Source organism: Schistocerca gregaria, chromosome 8 (genome assembly GCF_023897955.1).
Source record: "Schistocerca gregaria isolate iqSchGreg1 chromosome 8, iqSchGreg1.2, whole genome shotgun sequence".
In the NCBI taxonomy this organism is placed as follows: Eukaryota; Metazoa; Arthropoda; class Insecta; order Orthoptera; family Acrididae; genus Schistocerca; species Schistocerca gregaria.
Window position 1 is genome coordinate 42,479,917 of NC_064927.1, and position 27,309 is coordinate 42,507,225.

Sequence of the window (27,309 nt, forward strand, 5' to 3'; positions counted from 1 at the left end):
TTGGGAAGGGAGTGAGACAGGGTTGTAGCCTCTCACTGATGTTATTCAATCTGTATATTGAGCAAGAAGTAAAGGAAACAAAAGAAAAATTCAGAGTAGGTATTAAAATCCATGGAAAAGAAATAAAAACTTTGAGGTACGCCGATGACATTGTAATTCTGTCAGAGTCAGCAAAGGACTTGGAAGAGCAGTTGAATGGAATGGACAGTGTCCTGAAACGAGGATATAAGATGAAAATCAACAAAAGCAAAATGAGGATAAAGGAATGTAGTCGAATAAAGTCGGGTGATGCTGAGGGAATTGGATTAGGAAATGAGACACTTAAAGTAGTAAATGAGTTTTGCTATTTGGGGAGCAAAATAACTGATGATGGTTGAAGTAGATATCATATAAAATGTAGACTGTCAATGGCAAGGAAAGCGTTTATAAAGAAGAGAAATTTGTTAACATCGAGTATAGATTTAAGTGTCAGGAACTCTTTCCTGAAAGTATTTGTATGAAGTGTAGCCATGTATGGAAGTGAAACATGGATGATAACTAGTTTGGACAAGAAGAGAATAGAAGCTTTCGAAATGTGGTTCTAGAGAAGAATGCTGAAGGTTAGATGGGTAGATCACGTAACTAATGAGGAGGTATTGAATAGGATTGGGGAGAAGAGAAGTTTGTGGCACAACTTGACTAGAAGAAGGGATCTGTTGGTAGGACATGTTCTGAGGCATCAAGGGATCACCAATGTAGTATTGGAGGGCAGCGTGGAGGGTAAAAATCATAGAGGGAGACCAAGAGAAGAATACACTAAGCAGATTCAGAAGGATGTAGGGTGCAGTAGGTACTGGGAGATGAAGAAGCTTGCACAGGATAGAGTAGCATGGAGAGCTGCATCAAACCAGTCTCAGGACTGAAGACCACAACAACAACAACAACAACAACAACAACAACAACATTTTAAAAGGAGACAAGGGGACCACAATATTACTGATACACAAAGAACAATACATTGAAAAAACACAAGAAATCATTTTACAAAATAGCATTACAAATTTAAAATCAGACATGACATTCAGATTAAAGACAAAAGTACAAAAAAAAAAAAAAAACAACACACTCTGAAAAGTATTGACATCATACTGGATAACATAGAGAAAAGAAAGCTGTCATATATCAGTCCCACTGCGCTGGTTCTCCAAAGCCAACCAAAAATCCACAAACCGAATCTTCTGTGAGGCCAGTACTGGATTTCAGAAAATCCCCCCCACTTCAAAGCTTGCAGGATACATGTTAAAATTTCTGTCTGTAAATTTCAAATTACAAGAAGACAGAACTATTAAAAACACTACCCAGCAAATACAACAAACAAAAGATATAACCCTCCTTTCATTTGTTATAGAAAACATGTATTGCAACATACCAGTACCAGAAATGGTTCAAATGGCTCTGAGCACTATGGGACTTAACATCTGAAGTCATCAGTCCCCTAGATCTTAGAACTACTTAAACCTAACTAACCTAAGGACAACACACACACAGTCATGCCTGAGGCAGGATTCGAAATTGCAACCTTAGTGGCTGTGTGGTTCCTGACTGATGCGCCTAGAATTGCTTGGTCACACCGGCCAGGAGTACCATAAGTAATAGAAATTATAGATAAGTACATGAAAACTTATAGTCACCTTCCTGATGAACAGATTAAGGAAATATGCACACTAATAAAGCTCATAACTTAACAAAATTACCTCAAATTCAGTAATGAATTTTATTTAGAAGGAGATGGATTACCAATTGGGTCCCCAGTTTCAGAAGCCTTAGCAGATATTTTTGTAAACCACATTTAACAGATCATTTTCACAAAAATATTAGCAAAAGAATACAACATATTATATTGGTTCAGATACATGGATGACATCCTTTGCTTAACAGATGTACCACAAAGAAAAATTGAAAAACTACATACTGACATCAGCAAGATCCATAAAAATATAAAATTCACAATTGAAAGAGAACAGAACAACCAAATTAACTTCCTGGATATTACAATAAAGAAACAGAACCATAAGCATATGTTTGAAATTTACCGTAAACCCACAGCAACAGACAATATGATTCATCAATCCTCTAACCACCCGTACACACAAAAGCAAACAGCACTTCAACACATGCTCCACAGACTCAACACAGTACCACTTGCCAAAGAGGCTACCAAAAAGAATTTGACATAATGATGCAGGAGGCACAAAATAATGGTTACAACAGTAACACAGTAACACAGTAACAAAGCTTAACAACAAAATTAAAAGTAAAATAAAAGCAGAAAGCTCCAAACCACAGACAACAACACAACAGAACCAAACACAAACATGCAGTCCCATAACAACTGCACAGGATAATAAGAAAAAGTTGAAACAAAACAATAGATGGTACACAGTGACATACAAATGCAAACTCACCTATCAAATCACCAATATTTTCCAGGGACAAGGAATAAACATAGCAGACACAACAGACAGTTCTATGCAAAAATACACCCCAAAACTGACTAATAACAGAGACATATACCAGAAAGCAGGTATATATCAGCTACAGTGTAACACTTGTGAAGGCAGTTACATAGAGCAAACAGGGGAACATTTGATGTCAGATAAAAAAACACATGAGAGTTTGGAAATATGGGACAAACCACATCACATTTGCAGAATGCCTAAGAGAAAAATACCACAAACCAACCACTAGAGACAATGACATAAAATAATTACAATCGACAGTAAAACAACACCTCCTAATAATGCAAGAAAATTACCACATACAGAAAACCAAAGCAGAAGGTAAAATCCTGTTGAATGACCAAGTACACATGCCAAGCCATTCATTATTTAAAATAATAGAATACCATCTGCAAAAAGGATTAATAAAATAATACAATCCAATATAATAATAATAGAATCCAAAAAATCCATGAACCCCTCCACAGAATATTGAAAGGAAAAGTCAAATCAGCTGTCACTGTCACCAAAGTTTTCAACCACTCACTGATAGCTTGTACTCCCCCCTCCACTGCCCCCCCCCCCCACTCAAATTAAAACTCGTCTGCTCTATCCCCCTCCCTCCCTCTCTCTCCATCGTACGCACACACAGTAGAAACATCAGAAATAGAAGTTAGTCTCGAACATATACTTCGTTACATTTGCAACAAATAGGTAAATTTCTCAAAGAAGATGAAACAAATAATAGAGTTGCGATATTTACGTTGAAAAAAACAGTGTACGACGAAATAGTTGTATTGAGTGACAAAAGAACAATAGTCGACCACAGAAAGGGGAGAAATATGGTGAATGGTGTATGGAAGGTGAGAACACAAAGATGTGATTATATGGCAGTGATAAAAGTGGTAGTGTGACCTCCAGACCAGATGTGAGGATAAGAAAATTAGCAAATCATAAGTAATTACTTTTTTTTTACAATGTGAACTGTTTAATAATCTAAAACTAACAAAATTGTATCATTATATATCCCACTGATGATGCCTTAGAACAGGAGAAGGCGAAACACATATGGGATAAATAAAATAACTAGCAGAAGGAAAAGAAAGCTTTATTTACAAACCAAAAATATATATCACAGTACCCTGGAATGGGGAATGTATTAAGCACTATCTTTTACATCCCTTCCACAATAGTATTCCACTGACCACTGAACCTAGAGAATATCATTAGTACACAACCCCTGCTAGCTGCCCTTTACCTCGTGGCTCATGCCCCTGTAATAGACATAGATGCAAGACTTGTCCCATACATCCTCCCTCCACCACCTACTCCAGTCCACTCACAATTGTCACTTGTCCAATAAAAGAGAATGCTACCTGTGAAACCAGTCATGTGATCTAAGAGCTAAGCTGCAACCACTGAGCTGTATTTTATGTCGACACGGCAACTGACAAAATGTATGTTCACATGAATGACAACCAAAATCCTGTGATGAAGAAACAGTTGGGCCAATCAATTGCTGAGCATGCTGCACGGCATGATATTTGTCATTTCAGTGACTGCTTCACAGCCTGTGCCTTCTGGATTCTTCCCACCAATACCAACTTTTCTGAATTGCACTAGTGGGAACTCTCCCTACAGTATAGCCTACATTTAAGTAACCCTCAACCTTCATTAGTCACTGTCTACCACCAAACTATACCATTCCTTGTTCCCATTCCAGAACTCAATTCCAGGAATGCACCCACAGTTTCTATAGCTACCTCCTTTTCAGATGGCCCTCCCGCCCCCCTGCCAACATCTGTCTAATCTCCTGACTCCAACTAGCTGCCGTACCCTCTCCCCGCTTTGTCCCTGTAACCGTCCACAAGCAGCACATAACTGTCCCCCTACCCTGCTATCTCTCCCTGCCCCATTCTCCTCCTTCCCCACCACCTGTTTGCTTCTCCCACCATGTGCTTCTGCTTGCAGTCTGGTCTTGGGTGCCAGAGCTTGTGTGCTTTTGTGTTTGTTTTCCTTGCTCTGATGAAGATTTGTTATGATTATTAATATGCAGCCAATATGCAAGGTATCAACATTCTATTAAGGAATGGGATTATCATTGTCTACCGTCAAAGAAAAGCTCTACAGTTGGGTGCATTTCCTTGAAGAAGCTTCTGGCTTTGAAACATTTAAAACAATGTGGGCTCAATCTTATTTCTGTTATCTCTCTCTGAAAATAATGCTAATAATCAAGAACATAGATTTAAGATTATTTCTATTTTCTTTCATCTGTGGTCAGATTCTACATATTTCCAAAAATTTACTTATTTTCAGTTTTAATATCTATTGAGCAATAGTGACTGTTTACTAGCACTGAAGTTAACTAAAACAAAACAATAGTTGTTAGCAACACTATCCCACAAGGATTTTTGCGCATGATCTTTCACACAGCGCTGAAGATTAGTTCCCACTGTCATATTTGTAGTCCTCTACTATTTCATGTTTCAGGTTCAGAACCCACTAAATTATTCAGATGTTCATCATCATGATGATGGTTCAAGTAAGGTTAAACCATGTAATGGATAGAATGGGAACTTCATTGCAGAAGACAATAGAAAATATAACATAGGTGTTATGTCACATCAATAGTTGTGATACAAGCCGTTCAGAAGCTGTACAGTTTCAAGGGTCAGCACCTGAAATTGCTGTTGATAGTTCCGTCCTTAAAACGGATAGCCAGAAGTTTCTTTTATAAGTTCAAAATTATGAGCTCACCAATCTTTAATCATGTCTTTAAGATCCTATTGGGTATGACCTGATCTCTTACAGTTTCTAATGGTGTATGCAGACAGGTACTTAGTATGGACATCTGTGGAGCACAATACTTATTATCTCTTCAGAAAGTAATTGTGCACACAATACAGATGAAGTGATCAAAGTTGTTTCACATACAGTTAAGTAAAACACGGCAAAGAATGGTTGTTGTAAACACAAATATCATTAAATAAAACTGAAACACACACATAATGATATTTATTGCTCATAATTGTAAAATAAGTTCTCTCAGCCTGACTTAAATGAATGGAGAGGCAACACAAATAATTCCCAAGAGTGGTCTAGAATGCAGCCTAGCTAAACTGAAGCCATACCTGAAGAAGATTAACAGCACAATCAAGAGAGTGGAGTGAATGTAGGCCGTAAACAGATTTGTTCTATGGTATTAATGAACTGTGTTAATTTATTATTGTTTACAAAACCTGTGCTAAGTTTTATTGGCTGTGGATATTGTCATTATATTTTGTTTGTAGCAGTATGTTACTTCGCATGAGCAGCGTCTATTCAAAAGTTCAATTCTAATTTATGCCTATGCATTGGAAATCAAGGGCTTATTATTATTATGGGACCCATCTTGCATATTAAAATGTAGTTACTGAAAAATCTGTAATTTGTAATTCAGGACTCTTGGTCATTAGTACTGGTGTCAATAGAAATTAGAAAAATCAGATGATCAAAAGTGTATCAACAGATCCTGGAAATTCACAGCAATATGTCCATAACTGGCACTACAAATCTGGATAAAGTTAAACTAACAATTATCAATATCTGTTAATGCATATAACAAAGAAAGTTGCTGTGACTTACCAAATGAGGAAGTGCTGGTAGATAGACACAATAAAAAATACACAAACACACACACAAATTTCAATCTTTCAAAACCCAAAGTTGAAGCAACCTTGGGTTGCGAAAGCTTGAAATTTGTGTGTGTATTTGTGTATTTTCCTCCCCCCATGAACCATGGACCTTGCTGTTCGTGGGGAGGCTTGCGTGCCTCAGAGATACAGATGGCCGGACCGTAGGTGCAACCACAACGGAGGGGTATCTGTTGAGAGGCCAGACAAACGTGTGGTTCCTGAAGAGGGGCAGCAGCCTTTTCAGTAGTTGCAGGGGCAACAGTCTGGATGATTGACTGATCTGGCCTTGCAACATTAACCAAAACGGCCTAGCTGTGCTGGTACTGCGAACGGCTGAAAGCAAGGGGAAACTACAGCCGTAATTTATCCCGAGGACATGCAGCTTTACTGTATGATTAAATGATGATGGCATCCTCTTGGGTAAAATATTCCGGAGGTAAAATAGTCCCCCATTCGGATCTCCGGGCGGGGACTACTCAGGAGGATGTTGTTATCAGGAGAAAGAAAACTGGCGTTCTACGGATCGGAGCGTGGAATGTCAGATCCCTTAATCGGGCAGGTAGGTTAGAAAATTTAAAAAGGGAAATGGATAGGTTAAAGTTAGATATAGTGGGAATTAGTGAAGTTCGGTGGCAGGAGGAACAAGACTTCTGGTCAGGTGACTACAGGGTTATAAACACAAAATCAAATAGGGGTAATGCAGGAGTAGGTTTAATAATGAATAGGAAAATAGGAATGCGGGTAAGCTACTACAAACAGCATAGTGAACGCATTATTGTGGCCAAGATAGATACGAAGCCCACACCTACTACAGTAGTACAAGTTTATATGCCAACTAGCTCTGCAGATGATGAAGAAATTGAAGAAATGTATGATGAAATAAAAGAAATTATTCAGATAGTGAAGGGAAACGAAAATTTAATAGTAATGGGTGACTGGAATTCGAGTGTAGGAAAAGGGAGAGAAGGAAACATAGTAGGTGAATATGGATTGGGGCTAAGAAATGAAAGAGGAAGCCGCCTAGTAGAATTTTGCACAGAGCACAACTTAATCATAGCTAACACTTGGTTTAAGAATCATGAAAGAAGGTTGTATACGTGGAAGAACCCTGGAGATACTAAAAGGTATCAGATAGATTATATAATGGTAAGACAGAGATTTAGGAACCAGGTTTTAAGTTGTAAGACATTTCCAGGGGCAGATGTGGACTCTGACCACAATCTATTGGTTATGACCTGTAGATTAAAACTGAAGAAACTGCAAAAATGTGGGAAATTAAGGAGATGGGACCTGGATAAACTGAAAGAACCAGAGGTTGTCCAGAGTTTCAGAGAGAGCATAAGGGAACAATTGACAGGATTAGGGGAAAGAAATACAGTAGAAGAAGAATGGGTAGCTCTGAGGGATGTAGTAGTGAAGGCAGCAGAGGATAAAGTAGGTACAAAGACGAGGGCTGCTAGAAATCCTTGGGTAACAGAAGAAATATTGAATTTAATTGATGAAAGGAGAAAATATAAAAATACAGTAAATGAAGCAGGCAAAAAGGAATACAAACGTCTCAAAAATGAGATCGACAGGAAATGCAAAATGGCTAAACAGGGATGGCTAGAGGACAAATGTAAGGATGTAGAAGATTATCTCACTAGGGGTAAAATAGATACTGCCTACAGGAAAATTAAAGAGACCTTTGGAGAGAAGAGAACCACGTGTATGAATATCAAGAGCTCAGATGGCAGCCCAGTTCTAAGCAAAGAAGGGATGACAGAAAGGTGGAAGGAGTATATAGAAGGTTTATACAAGGGCGATGTACTTGAGGACAATATTATGGAAATAGAAGAGGATGTAGATGAAGACAAAATGGGAGATACGATACTGCGTGAAGAGTTTGACAGAGCACTGAAAGACCTGTGTCGAAACAAGGCCCCCAGAGTATACAACATCCCATTAGAACTACTGACGGACTTGGGAGAGCCAGTCATGACAAAACTCTACCAGTTGGTGAGCAAGATGTATGAGACAGGCGAAATACCCTCAGACTTCAAGAAGAATATAATAATTCCAATCCCAAAGAAAGCAGGTGCTGACAGATGTGAAAATTACCGAACTATCAGTTTAATAAGCCACAGCTGCAAAATACTAATGCGAATTCTTTACAGACGAATGGAAAAACTGGTAGATGCGGACCTCGGGGAGGATCAGTTTGGATTCCGTCGAAATGTTGGAACACGTGAGGCAATACTGACCTTAAGACTTATCTTAGAAGAAAGATTAAGAAAAGGCAAACCTACGTTTCTAGCATTTGTAGACTTGGAGAAAGCTTTTGACAATGTTGACTGGAATACTCTTTTTCAAATTCTAAAGATGGCAGGGGTAAAATACAGGGAGTGAAAGGCTATTTATAATTTGTACAGAAACCAGATGGCAGTAATAAGAGTCGAGGGGCATGAAAGGGAAGCAGTGGTTGGGAAAGGAATGAGACAGGGTTGTAACCACTCCCCGATGTTATTCAATCTTTATATTGAGCAAGCAGTAAAGGAAACAAAAGAAAAATTTGGAGTAGGTATTAAAATTCATGGAGACGAAGTAAAAACTTTGAGGTTCGCCGATGACATTGTAATTCTGTCAGAGACGGCAAAGGACTTGGAAGAGCAGTTGAACGGAATGGACAGTGTCTTGAAAGGAGGATATAAGATGAACATTAACAAAAGCAAAACGAGGATAATGGAATGTAGTCAAATTAAATCGGGTGATGCTGAGGGAATTAGATTAGGAAATGAGACACTTAAAGTAGTAAAGGAGTTTTGCTATTTAGGAAGTAAAATAACAGATGATGGTCGAAGTAGAGAGGATATAAAATGTAGACTGGCAATGGCAAGGAAAGCGTTTCTGAAGAAGAGAAATTTTTTAACATCGAATATAGATTTATGTATCAGGAAGTCGTTTCTGAAAGTATTTGTTTGGAGTGTAGCCATGTATGGAAGTGAAACATGGACGATAACTAGTTTGGACAAGAAGAGAATAGAAGCTTTCGAAATGTGGTGCTACAGAAGAACACTGAAGATAAGATGGATAGATCACATAACTAATGAGGAGGTATTGAATAGGATTGGGGAGAAGAGAAGTTTGGGGCACAACTTGACTAGAAGAAGGGATCGGTTGGTAGGACATGTTTTGAGGCATCAAGGGATCACAAATTTAGCATTGGAGGGCAGCGTGGAGGGGAAAAATCGTAGAGGGAGACCGAGAGATGAGTACACTAAGCAGATTCAGAAGGATGTAGGTTGCAGTAGGTACTGGGAGATGAAGCAGCTTGCACAGGATAGAGTAGCATGGAGAGCTGCATCAAACCAGTCTCAGGACTGAAGACAACAACAACAACATTTGTGTATTATTTATTGCGTCTGTCTACCAGTGTTTTATCATTTGGTGAGTCACAGCATCTTTGTTTTTTATGTATATTTTTACCATGTGGAATGTTTTCCTCTATTATATTCAATATCTGTTAAGATAGTTAAGTTTACTGAAAAGAGGAAAAATAGCCCTTTAATTTGAAAGTGATCTTTCCTTCAAAATATACCTATTAACTCGTAAGACTTTGCATAAAGTATGAACTTAAATTTACCAAAAGTCTTATGTGGATCTTAATATACGTAACGGGTTTGGTGCCGCTGCTCCACACTTCTCTCCAGTGCTAAACTAGTGATCCGTTAACATCTTAGAATGCATCCTGTCCACTAATCCTTTCTTTTAGTCAGCTTGTGTAGGAAATTTCTTTTCTCTCCAAGTCCATTCACCCATCTTATGTTCAGCATACATCTTTAGCACCACATTTCAGAAGCTTCTATTCTCATCCTGTCTAAGCTGTTTGATATCCATGTTCCACTTCGTATATGCCAACAATCAACACAAATTTTTCCAGAAAAATCTTTGTAACACCTAAATCTATAAACATGTTGTGAATATTGCAGTTCCATGTTGTGAATATTTCAGTTGTCCTTATTTCTGTGTCTAAGAAAATTAGAGAGAAATTTCCACTCTCTTTTTTTTTTCGGGCATGTTCATAGCTGTGTTTTCACACAAACCTGTTTCAGCATTTTCTGTACTATCTGAAGATAGCAAAAAAAAAGTGCTGAAAAATGTCTCACTGAAAACAAAGCTACAAAGGTGTCTTGCATAAAGTGCAATTACTCTACAACCTAAGTTTATATTCAATGCTCCAAAATTTCTCTTCTTCAGAAACACTTTCCTCTCCATTGTCTGCCTAGATTTTATATCATCTCTACCTTGAACATCATTAGCGATTTTGCTGCCCAAATAGCAAAAATCATCATCTTTAAGTGTCTCATTCATTAATCTAATTCCCTCACATCACCTGATTTAATTTGACTACATTCTATTATCTTCTTTTGCTTTTGTTTATGTTCATATCATATCTTCCTTTCAAGAACTGTCCATTCCGTGCAACTGCTCTTGCAGGTCCTTTGCTGTCTCTGACAGAATTACAATGTTGTCAGCAAACCTCAAAGTTTTTATTTCTTCTCCATGTATTTTAATTCCTATTCTGAACTTTTTTTTTGTTTCTTTTACTGGTTGCCCAATATACAGTCTGAATAACGTCATGTATAGGCTACAACCCTGTGTCACTTGCTCCCCAACCACTTCTTCCCTTTCATGCCCCTCAACTGTTATAGCTGCCATCTGGTTCTGTAAAAATTTTAAATAGTGTTTCACTCCCTGTATTTGATCCCTGCTTCATAATTTGAAGGAGAGTATTCCAGTCAACATTGTCAAAAGCTTTCTCTAAGTCTACAAATGGTAGAAACATAGGTTTGCCTTAACTTAATGCATCTTCTAAGATAAGTTGTAGGGTCAGTATTGTCACATGTGGTCCTACATTTCTCCAGAATCCAAAGTTATCTTCTATGAAGTCAGTATCTGCTGCTTTTTGGTCCTTTTATAAAGAATTTGTGTTTGTATTCTGCAACGACAAATTCCTAAACTGACAGTTTGGGAATATTCACACCCTCAGCACCTTATTTCTTTGGAAGTGAAATTAATACATTCTTAGTGAAATTTGTGGATATTTAACCAGTTTCGTACATCTAGCACAGCAAATGGAATAATTTTGTCATTGTTGTCTCTCCCAATGCTATCGGTAGTTTTGACAGAATGTTATCTACCCCTGGGTACTTGTTTCCTTGTTTCACTGTGAGTCTTCAGTGCTCAGTCAAATGCTTCTCACAGTATATCTCCCTTGTTACCTTCATCTGTCTCTTCTACTATTTGTATGATGTTGCCCTCAGATATATCTCCCTTGTATAGATCCCCTATACACCAATGAGCCAAAACATTATGACCACTGCCAACTGTGATGTCGGACGCCACCTGATAGCATTACAGGCATATGACACTCTAAAAACAGTAAGTAAGTGGGAAGCAGATGCATATGGGGATCACCCTAATGAAGATACAGGTCCTCACAGCTTTACTTCTGCCAGTATCTCGTCTCCTATCTTCCAAACTTTACAGAAGCTCTCCTGTGAACCTTGCAGAACTAGCACTCCTGAAAGAAAGGATACTGCGAAGATATGGCTTAGCCACAGCCTGGGGGATGTTTCCAGAACAGTTTTAATCTGCCAGAAAGTTTCATATCAGTGCACACTCCACTGCAGAGTGAAAATCTCATTCTGGAAACATCCCCCAGGCTGTGGCTAAGCCATGTCTCCGCAATATCCTTTCTTTCAGGAGTGCTTATTCTGCAAGGTTCGCAGGAGAGCATCTGTAAAGTTTGGAAGGTAGGAGCCGAGATACTGGCAGAAGTAAAGCTGTGAGGACCGGGCGTAAGTCATGCTTTGGTAGCTCAGATGGTAGAGCACTTGCCCACAAATGGCAAAGTTTCTGAGTTTGAGTCTCAGTAGGGCACACAGTTTTAATCTGCCAGGAAGTTTCATATCAATGCACACTCAGCTGCAGAGTGAAAATCTCATTCAGGAAATCAACAAAATTATTGTATTGTGAGGGGGCTTTGTGCAGCTTCTGTCCCATAAAGCACTTAGGATTATGGATGAAATGGGATGACCGTTGCTTTGTAGTAACCATACCATTACAGTGTAATAGAGTGAGAGGAGCTTGCTGGAGCTTCTTTCAGAAATAATTCACATAGGGTTTTGGCTGAAGTGTGATGATTGTGACTTTGTAGTAACTATACCAACAGGATGATAGTATTGTGAGGGGAGTTTTCTGAAGCTCCTTTCAGAAATTATTCACATAGGACTATGAATGAAATGCAATGATTGTGGCTTTTTAGTAACTGTACCAAAACTCGTGGTATTGGTCGGAAAGCTTTTTACAGTTTCTTTTGTAAATAATTCACATAGGACTACGAATGAGATGAGATGATTGTGGCTCATTAGTAATTATACTGGAAAAGTGATAGTATTGTGAGGGGAGCTTTCTGCGGCTTCTTTCAGGAATAAATCACATAGGCTTATGGATGAAATGCTATGATTGTGGCTTTGTAATAGCTATACCAACAGATTGATACTTGAGTGAGAGGAACTTGCTGCACCTTCTTTCAGAAATAATACACATATGGTTATGGATTAAATGCAATGGTTGTATGTCTTCAGTAACTATAACAACAAAGTGATAGTATTGTGAGGGAATCTTCCTGCAGCTTCTTTAAGAAATAAATCTCATAGTGTTATGGGTGAGATGCCCTGTATGTGGTTTTGTTGTAGCTATAGCAACAAAATGATTCTACAGTGAGAGTACCTTTGTGCAGCATCTTTCAGAAATAATTCACATAGGGTTATGCATAAAATGCGATGGATATGACTTTGTAGTTACTATACCAACAAGGTGATAGTATTGTGAGCTTTCTGCAGCTTCTTTCAGAAATAATTCACATACCATTATGTGTGAAGTGCAATGATTGTCACGTTTTAATAACTATACCAACACTTTGGTTCTAGAGTGAATGGAACTTTTTGCAGATTCTTTCAGAAATATTTCACAGCATGCTATGAATCAAATGCAATAATTGTGGCTTTGTAGTAACTACACCATCAAGGTTTATAGTATTTTGAGGGGAGCGTTCTGTGGCTTCTTTCAGAAATAATTCACATGACGTTACAAATTAAATGCAATGATTGTTGCTTTGTAGCTATATGAACAGATTGATTGTTAAGGAAGAGGATCTTACTGCAGATTCTTTCAGAAATAATTCACAAAGTGTTATGAATGAAATGTGATGATTCTGGCTTTATGGTAACTACACCAAGAAAGTGATTGTAGTGTGAGAGGAGCTTTCTGCAGTTTCATCCAGAAATAATTCACATAGTGTTATGGCTCAAATGAGACGACTGTGGCTTTGTAGTAACTAACCGTGAAAGAGATTGTAGTGTGAGAGGAGCTTTCTGGAGCTTCTTCCAGAAATAATTATCATAGTGTTAAAGATGAAATGCCATGATTGTGGCATTTTTGTAACTATACCAACAAAGGGATAGTAATTTGAGAGGAGCTTTTGTCAGATTCTTTCAGAAATAATTGTCATAGGGTTATCGATAAAATGCAATGCTTGTTGCTTGTTGCGGACCTTTCCTACAAGAGAGTGCAAGAATTCAAATAGCTAGGGGCACTTTCCACTGTGAACTCATCATGTGATGCAGAGATCAATGCCAGAATACAAGCAGGAAACCGATCTTTCCACAGCCTAGCACAACTGCTTTGGTAGAAATATCTCTCCAGACAGTTCAAGATTCAACCGTACAAAACCTTTATCCAGCCTCTTGTTCTATATGGCTGTGAGATATGGAGTATCCGGAAACAGGGCTTCCATAAGCTCCTTGTTTTTGAGAGAAAAGTGCTTCGGAAGATTTTTGGTACAGTTCTGGATGCAGATACTGGGGAATGGAGGATCAGATACAATGAAGCGCTTGACGAACTATACCAGTGGCCCAACATAGCAGGTACCCTCAAAGCCAAACAAATGCAGTGGGCCGACATTGTAGCTTGGATGGAGGATCACAGATGGCCTCGGAAGCTCCTGGATTTCACACCTAAAGGAAAGAGACTTCCACGGAGACCCAAGAACCATTGGTGGAGTGGACCCCATGAAAATTTAATCCAAGTGTCAATAGATTTGGACGAATGGCAGATAGCAGCATTGGACAGAATACAGTGGAGGAGGAAGCTTGTAGATGTGTGTGGTCTACTGGGCCTGATCACGTAGTAGTAGTAGTAGTAGTAGTAGTAGTAGTATTGCTTTGTGTAAAATTTCAAACAAAGTGACAGTACTGAGAGAGGTGCTTTTGCAGCTTCCTTCAGAAATAGATCACAACTGAACCAACAATGTGTTAGTAATGTGAGAGAATCTTTCTGCAGCTTCTTTCAGAAATAATTTCCACAGGGTTATGGATGAAATGCGATGAATGTGGCCTTGTAGAAACTGTACTAACAAAGTGACAGTACTGTGAGCAGAGCTACAAGCAATTCATTTCAGCAATAATTAACGTATGGTAGTGGATGAAATCAGAAGATTCTGGCCTTGTTGTAACTATACCATGAAAGTGATAGCAGTGTGGTAGGAGCTCCCTGCAGTTCCTTTCAGAAATAATACTCATAGGGTAATGGATGAAATGTGATGATTCTGTCTTTGTAGTAACTGTAGGATCAAAGTGTAGTAGTGTGAGTGGAGCTTTCTGCAGCTCCTCTCAGAAATATTTCAGGTAGTGTAATGGATAATATGCAATGATTCTGGCTTTTTTGTAATCATACCAACAATGTGAAGCTGCTGTGGTATGAGCGTTCTGCTGATTCTCTTGAAAAAAAAAAAAAAAAAAAAAAAAATTCACATATGGAAATACATGAAATGCGATGATTCTGGCTTTGTAGTAATCATACCAACAAAGTGATCCAAATGTGGGAGAAGCTTTCTGCAGCTTCTTTCAGAAATAATTCTCACAGTGTAATGGGTGGAATGCGATGATTCTAGCTTTGTAGTAAAGATACCAACAAAAGTGTGTCTGCTGTGGGAGGAGCTTCCTGCAGCTTCTTTCAGAAGTAATTCGCATGGTGTAATTGATGAAATGTAATGATTCTGGCTTTGTAGTGTTACGAAAGTGTGGGAGGAGCTCTTTGTAGCATCATTTAGAAATAATTCTCATAGGGTAATGGATGAAATGAAATGATTCTGGCATTGTTGTAATCATAGCAACAAAGTGACACAATTGCGGCAGGACCTTTCTGCAGCTCCTTTCAGAAATAATTCACATAGGGTAATCAGAGAAATGCAATGATTGTCACTTTGTAGTAATCATACCAAGAAAACAACACAAATGTGAGAGGCATTTTCTGGAGCTTCTTCCGGAAAAAATTCAACTAGGGTAACAGATGGAATGTTGTAATTGAGGATTTGTATTAATCATACCAACAGAGTGACGCCGTTGTGGGTGGAACATTTTGCAGCTTTTTTCAGAAGTAATTCACATAGGGTAATAGATAAAAATTGATGATTCTGGCTTTGTAGTAATGACACCAACAAAGTAACGCAAATATGGGTGGAGCTTTCTGTAGCTTCTTTCAGAGAAAATGCACATAGTGTAATGGATGAAATGTTTTGATTCTGGTTTTGGAGTAATCATACCAACAATGTGACGCTGCAGTGGGAGGTTCTTTTGGCACTGCCTGTGAGAAATAATTCACATAGTCTTATGGATGAAATGAGATGATTCTGGCTTCATAGTAATCATACCAACAAAGACACGGTGCTGTGGGAGGATATTTCTGCAACTTCTTTCAGAAATAATTCACATAGCATGATGGATGAAATGGGATGATTCTCACTTTGCAGTAATCATATGAACAATGTGACTCTGCTGCCTGAGGAGCTTTCTGCAGCTTCTTTTAGAAATAGATCAGATACAGTCATGGATGAAATGTGACGATTCTGGCTTTGTTGTAATGATACCAACAAACCGATGCTGCTGCAAGAGGAGCTTTCTGCAGCTTCTTTCAGAAAATAACCACATACAGTAATGGATGAAATTGGATGATTTTGGCTTTGTAATAATCGTACGGAGAAAAAGACGCAGCTGTGCAAGACGCTTTCTGTAACTTCTTTGAGAAATAATTCACATATGGTAATGGATGAAATGCGATGATTCTGGCATTGTAGTAATCATAGCAACAAAGAGATGCTGCTGCAGGAGGAGATTTCTGCAGCATCGTTCAGAAATAATTCACTTAGGGTAATAGATGAAATAGGATGATTCTAGCTTTGTAGTAATCATAACAACAGAGAGGTGGTGAGGTGGGAGAAGCCTTCTGCAGCTTCTTTCAGAAATAATTCACATAGGATAATGGATGAAATACGATAATTCTGGCTTTGTGGTAATCATACCAACAAATAGACAATGCTGCGGGAGGAGGGACTGCAGCTTCTTTCAGAAATAATTCGCATAGGGTACTGGATGAAATGCGTGATTATGGCTTTATAGTAATCATATGAACAAAAAGATGCTGCTGTGCTAGGAGCTTTTCTGCAGCTCCTTTCAGAAATAATTCACATAGGGTAATGGATGAAATTCGATGATTCTGGCTTTGTAGTAATCAGACGAAGAAAGAGACGCTGCTGTGCAATGAGCTTTCTGCAGCTCCTTTCAGAATAATTCACATAGGGTAATGGATGAAATTCGATGATTCTGGCTTTGTAGTAATCTGATGAAAAAAGAGACACTGCGGTGGAAGGAGATTTCTGCAACTCTTTTGGGAAATAATACACATATGGTAATGAATGAAATGGAATGATTCTGGCTTTGTAGTAATCATATGAACAAAAAGAAGTTGCTATGTGAGGAGCTTTTTGCAGCTCCTTTCAAAAATAAATCACATATGCTAATGGATGAAATGCAATGAATCTGGCTTTGTAGTAACCATACCAAGAAACAGGTGGTGCTGCGAGTGAAGCCTGCTGCATCTTCTTTCAGCAATAATTCACATAGGATAATGTATGAAATGTGTTGATTCTGGCTTTGTGGTAATCATACCAACAAAGAGACGCTGCTGTGGGAGGAGCTTTCTGCAACTTCTTTCAGAGATAATTCACATAGCATGATGAATGAAATGGGATGATTCTAGCTTTGTATTAAATATACAACCATAAAGACACTGATGTAGCAGGAGCTTTATCGAACTCCTTTCAGAAATAATTCACATAGGGTAATGGATGAAATGCAATAATTCTTGCTTTGTAGTAATCATACCAATATAGGTATGCTGCTGCAGGAGGGGCTTTCTGCAGCTTCTTTCAGAAATAATTCACATATGGTAATGGATCAAATGCGATGATTCTGGCTTTGTAGTAATCATACCAACAAAGAGACGCAAATGATGGAGGAGCTTTCTGCAGCTTCTACATCTACATCTACATCTACATCCATACTCTGCAAGACACCTGACTGTGTATTTTTGGAGGGTACCCTGAGTACCTCTATCGGTTCTCCCTTCTATTCCAGTCTCGTATTGTTCATTGAAAGATGTATTGTCGGTATGCTTCTGTGTTTGCTCTAATCTCTGATTTTGCAGTCATGGTCTCTCTGCGAGGTATATGTAGGAAGTAGCAATATAATGCTTGACTCTTCGGTGAAGGTATGTTCTCGAAACTTTAACAAAAGCCCGTACCGAGTACTCTCCTGCAGAGTCTTCCACTGGAGTTTGTCTATCATCTCCGTAACCCTTTCGAGATTACTAAATCATCCTGTAACGAAGTGCGCTGCTCTCCGTTGGATCTTCCCTATCTCTTCTATCAACCCTATCTGGTATGGATCCCACACAGCTGAGCAGTATTCAAGCAGTGGGCGAACAAGCGTACTGTAAACTACTTCCTTTGTTTTCGGATTGCATTTCCTTAGGATTCTTCCATCGTATCTCAGTCTGGCATATGCTTTACTGACGATCAACTTTATATGATCATTCCATTTTAAAACACTCCTACTGCGTACTCCCAGATAATTTATGGAATTAACTGCTTCCAGTTGCTGACCTGCTATTTTGTAGATAAATGATAAGGGATCTATCTTTCAGTGAATTCACAGCACATTACACTTGTCTACATTGAGACTGAATTGCCATTTCCTGCACCATGCGTCAATTCGCTGCAGATCCTCCTGCAGTTCAGTACAATTTTCCGTTGTTACAACCTCTCAATACACCACAGCATCATCTGCAAAAAGCCTCAGTTAACTTCTGATGTCATCCACAAGGTCATTTATGTATATTGTGTATAGCAACAGTCCTATGGATGTCTCTATAGGCCCCCTGGCTCATCAGCTGTTGTCCCTGAGCAACTGAAGGATAATTTGGAAAATATTTTGAGCAGTTTTCTCCACCATGTTATAGTTCATGGTGAAGATTTTAATTTGCCAGATATAGACTGGGAGACTCAAACGTTCATAACGGGTGGCAAGGACAAAGAATCCAGTGAATTTTTTTTTAAGTGCTTTATCTGAAAAATACCTTGAGCAGTTAAACAGAGAACCAACTCGTGGCGATAACATATGAGACCTTCTGGTGACAAAATTACCTGACCTATTTGAAACAGTGAATGCAGAACAGGGAATCAGCAATCATAAAGCAGTTACTGCATCGATGATTTCAGCCATAAATAGAAAAATTAAAAAAGGGAGGAAGATTTTTCTGTTTAGCAAAAGTGACAAAAAGCAGATTACAGAGTACCTGACAGCTCAACACAAAAGTTTTGTCTCAAGTACAGATAGTGTTGAGGATCAGTGGACAAGGTCAAAACCATCATACAATATGCGTTAGATGAGTATGTGCCAAGCAAGATCGTAAGAGATGGAAAAGAGCCACCATGGTACATCAACCGAGTTAGAAAACTGCTGCGGAAGCAAAGGGAACTTCACAACAAACATAAACATATCCAAAGCCTTGCAGACAAACAAAAATTAAGTGAAGCGATATGTAGTGTGAGGAGCGCTATGTGAGAAGCACTTAATGAATTCGAAAGTAATGTTCTATGTACTGACTTGGCAGAAAATTTAAGAAATTTTGGTCTTATATCAAAGCGATAGGTGGATCAAAACAAAATGTCCAGACACCACAGATGACAAAAGGGTAGATACCGAAATAGACGACAGAGTGATAGAGAAAAAATTAAAATCACTCAAAAGAGGAAAGCCCACTGGACCTGAAGGGATACCAGTTCGATTTTACACAGAGCACACGATGGAACATAGCCCTCTTCTTGTAGCAGTGTACCGTAGGTCTCTAGAAGAGCATAGCATTCCAAACGATGGGAAAACGGCATGGTCTTCCCCGTTTTCAAGAAGGGACTTCGAACAGATGTGCAGAACTATAGACCTATATCTCTAATGTTGATTAGTTGTAGAACTTTGGAACACGAATTATGTTAGAGTATAATGAGTTTCTGGAGACTACCAACCTACTCTGTAGGAATCAGCATTTGTTTTGAAAAAGATGGCCATGTGAAACCCAGCTCTTGCTAATCATCCACAAGACTCAGAGGACCATAGACATGGGTTCACACTTAGATGCCGTGTAACTTCTTTCAGAAATACTTCACTTAAAGTAATGGATAAAATGCAATGATTCTGGCTTTGTAGTAACCTTACTAACAAAGACAAGCAAATGAGAGATTAGCTTTCTGTAGCTCCTCTCAGAAATACTTCACATAGTGTGATGGATGAAATGCGATGAATCTGGCTTTGTAGTAACCATACCAACAAGGAAACAGGAATGAGGGACGAGCTTTCTGTAGCTTCTTTTATATACCTCACATCAGGTAATGGATGAAATGTGATGATTCTGTCTGTGTAGTAATCATACCAACAAACAGATGTAAATGAGGCAGGAGCCTTCTGTAGCTTCTCTTATATACACCACATCAGGTAATAAATGAAATCTGATGATGCTGTCTGTGTAGTAATCATACAAACAAAGAATTGCAAATAAGAGAAGGGCTTTCTGTAGCTTCTCTCAGAATAACTTCACATAGGGTAATGGATGAATTGCGATGATCCTGGCTTTGTAGTAACGTTACCAACAAATGTACGCGTATGAGGGGAGAGCTTCCTGCAGCTTCTCTCTGAAATACTTTGCATGGGGTAATAGATGAAATGCGAATATTCTGGCCTCTGTAGTAATTATACCAACAAACAGTCACAAATGAGGGAAAAGTTTTCTTTAGCTTCTTTCAGAAATACTTCACATTGTTTAATGGACACCCCATGAACAATGGACCTTGCCAATCGTGGGGAGGCTTGCGTGTCTCTGTGATACAGATAGCCATAAAGTAGGTGCAACCACAACGAAGGGGTATTTGTTGAGAGGCCAGACAAATGTGTGGTTTCTGAAGAGGGGCAGCAGCCTTTTCAGTAGCTGCAAGGTCAACAGTCCGGATGATTGACTGATCTGGCCTTGTAACAATAACCAAAACGGCCTTGCTGTGCTGGTACTGTGAACGGCTGAAAGCAAGGGAAAACTTCCTGAGGGCATGCAGATTTACTGTATGATTAAATGATGATGGGGTCCTCTTGGGTAAAATATTCCAGAGGTAAAATAGTCAACCAATTGGATCTCCGGACGGGGACTACTCAAGAGGATGTCGTTATCAGGAGAAAGAAAACTGGTGTTCTATGGATCGGAGCATGGAATGTCAGATCCCTTAATCTAGCAGGTAGGTTAGAAAATTGGTGAAGTTCGGTGGCAGGAGGAACAAGACTTTTGGTCAGGTGACTACAGGGCTATAAACACAAAATCAAATAGAGGTAATGCAGGAGTAGGTTTAATAATGAGTAGGAAAATATAAATGCGGGTAAGCTACTACAAACTGCATAGTGATAGCATTATTGTGGCCAAGATAGATACGAATCCGACACCTACTACAATAGTACAAGTTTGTAGGCCAACTAGCTCTGCAGATGATGACTAAATTGAAGAAATGTATGATGAGATAAAAGAAGTTATTCAGATAGTGAAGAGAGGTGAAAATTTAATAGTCATGGGTGACTGGAATTCGAGTGTAGGAAAAGGGAGAGAAGGAAACATAGTAGAGGATATGGATTGGAGCTAAGAAATGAAAGAGGAAGCCGCTTGGTAGAATTTTGCACAGAGTCCAACTTAATCATAGCTAACACTTGGTTTAAGAATCATGAAAGAAGGTTGTATACATGGAAGAACCCTGGAGATACTAAAAGGTATCAGATAGATTATATAATGGTAAGACAGAGATTTAGGGACCAGGTTTTAAATTGTAAGACATTTCCAGGGCAGAGGTGGACTCTGACCACAATTATTGGTTATGACCTGTAGATTAAAACTGAAGAAACTGCAAAAAGGTGCGAATTTATGGAGATGGGACCTGGATAAACTGAAAGAACCAGAGGTTGTACAGAGTTTCAGGGAGAGCATAAGGGAACAATTGACAGGAATGGGGGAAAGAAATACAGTAGAAGAGGAATGGCTAGCTTTGAGAGATTAAGTAGTGAAGGGAGCAGAGGATCAAGTAGGTAAAAATACGAGGGCTGCTAGAAATCCTTGGGTGACAGAAGAAATATTGAATTTAATTGATGAAAGGAGAAAATATAAAAATGCAATAACTGAAGCAGGCAAAAAGGAAATCAAACGTCTCAACAATCAGATCGACAGGAAGTACAAAATGGCTAAGCAGGGATGGCTAGAGGACAAATGTAAGGATGTAGAAGCTTATCTCACTGGGGGTAAGATAGATACTGCCTACAGGAAAATTAAAGAGACCTTTGGAGATAAGAGAACAACTTGTATGAACATCAAGAGCTCAGATGGAAACCCAGTTCTAAGCAAAGAAGGGAAAGCAGAAAGGTAGAATGAGTATCTGGAGGGTCTATACAAGGGTGATGCAATTGAGGACAATATTATGGAAAAGGAAGAGGATGTAGATGAAGATGAAATGGGAGATACGATACTGTGTGAAGAGTTTGACAGAGCACTGAAAGACCTGAGTTGAAATAAGGCCCCCAGAGTAGACAACTTTCCATTGGAACTACTGACAGCCTTGGGAGAGCCAGTCCTGACAAAACTCTTACCATCTGGTGAGCAACATGTATGAAACACGCGAAATACCCTCAGACATCAAGAAGAATATAATAATTCCAATCCCAAAGAAACCAGGTGTTGACAGATGTGAAAATTACTGAACAATCACTTTAATAAGCGACAGCTGCAAAATACTAACACGATTTCTTTACAGACGAATGGAAAAATAGTAGATGCTGACTTCAGGGATGATCAGTTTGGATTCTGTAGAAATACTGGAACACATGAGGCAATACTGACCTTATTACTTATCTTAGAAGAAAGATTAAGGAAAGGCAAACCAATGTTTCTCGCATTTGTAGACTTAGAGAAAGCTTTTGACAATGTTGATTGGAACACTCTCTTTCAAATTCTAAAGGTGGCAGGGGTTAAATACAGGGAGCGAAAGGTTATTTGCGATTTGTACAGAAACCAGATGGCAGTCATAATAGTCGAGGGGCATGAAATAGTAGCAGTGGTTGGGAAGGGAGTGAGACAGGGTTGTAGCCTCTCACTGATGTTATTCAATCTGTATATTAAGCAGGCAGTAAAGGAAACAAAATAAAAATGCAGTGTAGGTATTAAAATCCATGAGGAAGAAATAAAAACTTTGAGGTTTGCCAATGACATTGTAATTCTGTCAGAGACAGCAAAGGACTTGGAAGAGCAGTTGAATGGAATGGAGAGTGTCTTGAAAGGAGTATATAAGATGAACATCAACAAAAGCAAAATGAGGATAAGGAAATGTACTGGAATTAAGTTGGGTGATGCTGAGAGAATTGGATTAGGAAATGAGACACTTAAAGTAGTAAAGGAGTTTTGCTATTTGGGAAGCAAAATAACTGATGATGGTCAAAGTAGAGAGGATATAATATGTAGACTGGCAATGGTAAGGAAGGCATTTCTGAAGAAGATAAATTTGTTAGCATTGAGTATAGATTTAAGTGACAGGAAGTCATTTCTGAAAGTATTTGTATGCAGTGTAGCCATGTATGGAAGCGAAACATGGATGATAACTAGTTCGAACAAGAAGAGGATGCAAGCTTTCTAAATGTGGTGCTAAAGAAGAATGCTGAAGATTAGATATGTAGATCATATAACTAATGAGGAGATATTGAATAGGTCTGGGGAGAAGAAAAGTTTGTGGCACAACTTGGCCAGAAGAAGGAATCGGTTGGTAGGACATGTTCTGAGGCATCAAGAGATCGTCAATTTAGTATTGGAGGCCAGTGTGAAGGGTAAAAATCGTAGAGGGAGACCAAGAGATGAATACACCAAGCAGACTCAGAAGGATGTAGGTTGCAGTAGGTACTGGGAGATGAAGAAGCTTGCACATGATAGAGTAGCAGGGAGAGGTGCATCAAACCAGTCTCAGGACGGAAGACCACAACAACAACCACAACAACAACAGTGTAATGGACGAAATGCGATGATTCTGACTTTGTAATAACCTTACCAACAAAGATATGACTATGAGGGAGGAGCTTACTGCAGCATCTCTCAGAAATACTTCACATAGGGAAATGGATGAAACGCGATGATTCTGGCTTTGATGTAACCATACCAACAATGAGAAGCAAATGAGTGAAAAGCTTTCTTCAGCTTCTCTCAGAAACACTGCATATAGGGTAAAGGGTGAAGTGCAATGATTCTGGCTTCATAGTAACCATACCAACAAAGACATGCAAAGGAGGGAGGAACTTTCTGTAGCTTCTCTATGTAAAGTTTCACATAGGGTATGGATGAAATACGATGATTCTGGCTTTGTAGGAACCCTAACAACAGAGAGATGCCTATGAGGGAGGAGCTTCCTGCAGCTTCTCTTTTATGCTTCACATCGGGTAATGGATGAAATGCAATGATTGTGTCTGTGTACTAATCATACCAACAAACAGATGCAAGTGAGGGAGGAGCTTTCTGCAGCTTCCCTCTGAAATACTTAACATAGGGTAATGGATCAAAAAGATTATTCTGGCTTTGTAGTAACCACACCTACAAAGAGACGCAAATGAGGGAGGAGCCTTTGGTGGCTTCTCTCATAAATACTTCACATCAGGTAATAGATGAAAAGTCATCATTGTGTCTGTGTACTAATCATACCAACAAACAGATGAGAGTGAGGGAGGAGCTTTCTGCCGCTTCTCTCTGAAATAGTTCACATAGGGTAATGAATGAAATGCTATTATTCTGGCTTTGCAGTAACCATACCAACAAAGAGACGCAAATAAGGGAGGAGCTTTCAGAAGCTTCTATAATAAATACCTCACATCTTTTAATGGATGAAATGTAATGATCGTTTCTGTGTACTAATCATACCAAAACAGAGATGCAAATTTTTGAGGATCTTCCACCAGCTTCTCTCAGAAATACTTCACTTAAGGTAACGGATGAAATGCGATTATTCTGGCTTTCTAGTAACCATACCAACAAAGAAACGCAAATGAGGGAGGAGCTTTCTGTAGTTTCCCTCAAAAATACTTCACATCAGGTAATGGATGAAATATAATGACTGTGTCTGTGTACTAATCATACCAACAAACATATGCAAGTGAGGGAGGAGCTTTCTGCAGCTTCTCTCTGAAATATTTCACATAGGGTAAAAATGAAATGGGATGGTTCTTATTTTTGTAGTAACCATACCAACAAACAAACTCAAATGGGGGATGAGTTTTCTGTAGCTTCCCTCAGAAATACTTCACATCAGGTAATGTATGAGATGTAATGATTGTGTCTGTGTAATAATCATACGAAAAAAAGATGCAAGTGAGGGAGGAGTTTTCTGCAGCTTCTATCAGACATACTTCACATAGGGTAATAGATGAAATGGGATGATTCTGGTTGTGTAGTAACCATACCAACAAAAGACACAAATGAGGAGGAGCTCTCTGTAGCTACCAACAGAAATAATTCACATTAGGTAATGGATGAAATGTATTGAATGTGTCTGTGCACTAATCTTACCAACAATCAGATGCAAGTGATGTAACAGTGATCTCCAGCTTCCCTCAGAAAAAGTTCACATGGAGTAATAGATGAAATGCGGTTATTCTGGCTTTGTCCTAACCATATTAGCAAACAAACGCAAATGAGGGAGGAGCTTTCTGTAGCTTCCCTCAGAAATATTTCACATCAGGTAATGGAAGAAATCTAATGATTGTGACTGTGTATTAATCATACCAAGAAACAGATGCAAGTAACGGAGGAGTGTTCTGCAGCTTCTCTCAGAAATACTTCACATAGTGTAGTGGAAGAAGTTCAATGATTCTGGCTTCGTAGTAACCATACCAACAAAGTGACGCAAATGGGGGAATAGCTTTCGGTGTCTTCTCTCTTAAATACTTCACATTAGGCAATGGATGAAATGTAATGATTGTGCCTGTGTACTAATCATACCACAAAGCAGATGCAGGTGACTGAGGAGCTTTCCGCAGATTCTCTCTGAAATACTTCGGATAGGGTAATGAATGAATTTTAATGATTCAGGCTTTGTAGTAACCATACCAACAAACAATGCAAATGAGAGAGGAGCTTACTGTGGCTTCCCTCAGAACTACTTCACATCAGGTAATGGAGGAAATGTAATGATTGTGTCTGTGTACTAATCATACCAACAAACAGATGCAAGTGAGGGAGGAGCTTTATTCAGCTTCTCTTTTAAATTCATAACCTAGGGTACTGTATGAAACGCGATGATTCTGGCTTTGTAGAACCATACCAACACACAAATGCAAATTAGGAAGGATCTTTCTGTAGCTTCCCTCAGAAGTACTTCACATCAGGTAATGGATGAAATGTAATGATTGTGTCTGTGTACTAATCATACCAACAAACAGATGCAAGTGAAGGAGGAGTTTTCTGTACCTTTTCTCTGAAATACATCACAGAGGGTAATGGATGAAATGCAATGATTCTGGCTTTGTAGTAACCATAACAACAAACAAACGCTAATGAGGGACTAGGTTTCTACAGCTTCTCTATGAAATACATCACATAGGGTAATACATAAAATGCGATGATTCGGCTTTGTAGAACCATACCAACAAACAAACGAAAATAAGCGAGGAGCTTTTTGTAGTTTGTCTCATAAATACTTCACATCAGGTAATGGATGAAATGTAATGATTGTGTCTGTGTAATAATCATACCAACAAACAGATGCAAGTGAGGGAGGACTTTCTGCAGCTTCTCTCAGAAATACTTCACATAGGGTAATAGATGAAATGCGATGATTCTGGGCTTGTAGTAACCATACCAACAAACAAACACAAATGAAGGAGGAGCTTTCTGTACCTTCCCTCAGAAAGGATTCACATAGGGTAAGAGATGAAATGTGATGATTCTGGCTTTGTAGTATCCATACCAACAACCAAACGCTAATGAGGGATGAGCTTTCTGTAGCTTACCTCAGAAATAGATCACATAAGGTAATGGATGAAATGTAATGACTGTGTCTGTGTACTAATCATAACGACAACCAGATGCAGGTGAGGGAGGAGCTTTCTGCAGCTTCTCTCTGAAATACATTATATAGGATAATAGATGAAATGCGAAGATTCTGGCTTTGTAGTAACCATACCAACAAACATACGCAAATGAGGGAGGAGCCTTCTGTAGCTTCTCTCAGTAATACTTCACATCAGGTAATGGATGAAATGTAATGATTGTGTCTGTGTACTAATCATTCCAACAAACTGATGCAGCTGAGGGAAGAGCTTTCTGCAGTTTCTCTGAGCTCTTCTCAGAAATACTTCACATAGGGTAATAGATGAAATGTGAATATTCTGGCTTTGTAGCAACCATACCAACAACCAAACGCAAATGACAGAGGAGCATTCTGTAGCTTCTCTAAGAAATACTTCACATCATGTAATAAATGTAATATAATGGTTGTGTCTGTGTACTGTTCATACCAACAAACAGATGCAAGTGAGGGAGTAGCTTTCTGCAGCATCTGTCTGAAATACATCACATTGGGTAAAATATGAAATACGATGATTCTTGCTTTGTAGTAACTATACCAAAAAACAAAAGCAAATGAGGGAGGAGATTTCTGTAGCTTTTCTCAA